At 42.9% G+C, this 1052-nt stretch overlaps 1 non-coding gene across 1 annotated transcript; it reads right to left on the bottom strand.

Moving 5' to 3' along the window:
* Nucleotides 1-675: 675 nt before the first annotated feature.
* Nucleotides 676-747, bottom strand: TRNAW-CCA (transfer RNA tryptophan (anticodon CCA)). The gene has a single exon. It is a non-coding gene; the product is annotated as a tRNA-Trp (tRNA).
* Between the last annotated feature and the right edge of the window lie 305 nt (nucleotides 748-1052).

Here is a 1052-nt window from a genome sequence, read left to right as displayed (position 1 = left end):
CAATCTCAAAAACGACAGAAGGATCTCTCTTCGTTTCCAAGGCAAACCATTCAATATCACAGTAATCCAAGTCTATACCCCAACCAGTAACACTGAAGAAGCTGAAGTTGAATGATTCTATGAAGACCTACAAGACCTTGTAGAACTAACACCCAAAAAAGATGTCCTTTTCATTATAGGGGACTGGAATGCAAAAGTAGGAAGTCAAGAAACACTGGGAGTAACAGGAAAATTTGGCCTTGGAATGCAGAATGAAGCAGGGCAAAGACTAATAGAGTTCTGCCAAGAAAATGCACTGGTCATAGCAAACACCGTCTTCCAACAACACAAGAGAAGACTCTACACATGGACATCAGCCGATGGTCAACACCGAAATCAGATTGATTATATTCTTTGCAGCAAAAGATGGAGAAGCTCTATACAGTCAACAAAAACAAGACCAGGAGCTGACTGTGGCTCAGATCATGAATTCCTTATTACCAAATTCAAACTCAAATTGAAGAAAGCAGGGAAAACTGCTAGACCATTCAAAAGTAAGTAAGTAAGTAAGTAAAGTCACTCAGTCGTGTCCGACTCTTTGTGAACCCGTGAACTGCACCCACCAGGCTCCTCAGTCCATGGGATTCTCCAGGCAAGAATACTGGAGTGGGTTGCCATTTCCTTCTCCAGGGGATCTTCCCAACCCAGGGATCGAACCGGGGTCTCCTGCATTGGAGGCAGACGCTTTAACCTCTGAGCCACCAGGGAAGCATGACCTAAATCAAATCCCTTATGATTATACAGTGGAAGTGAGGAATAGATTTAAGGGCCTAGATCTGATAGATAGAGTGCCTGATGAACTATGGAATGAGGTTCATGACATTGTATAGGAGACAGGGACCAAGACCATCCCCATAAAAAAGAAATGCAAGAAAGTAAAATGGCTGTCTGCGGAGGCCTTACAAATAGCTGTGAAAAGAAGAGAAGCGAAAAGCAAAGGAGAAAAGGAAAGATATAAGCATCTGAATGCAGAGTTCCAACGAATAGCAAGAAGAGATAAGAAAGCCTTCCTC

The sequence above is a fragment of the Ovis aries genome, chromosome X (assembly GCF_016772045.2).
Source record: "Ovis aries strain OAR_USU_Benz2616 breed Rambouillet chromosome X, ARS-UI_Ramb_v3.0, whole genome shotgun sequence".
Taxonomy (NCBI): Eukaryota; Metazoa; Chordata; class Mammalia; order Artiodactyla; family Bovidae; genus Ovis; species Ovis aries.
This window is presented reverse-complemented; position numbering and strand designations above follow the sequence as displayed.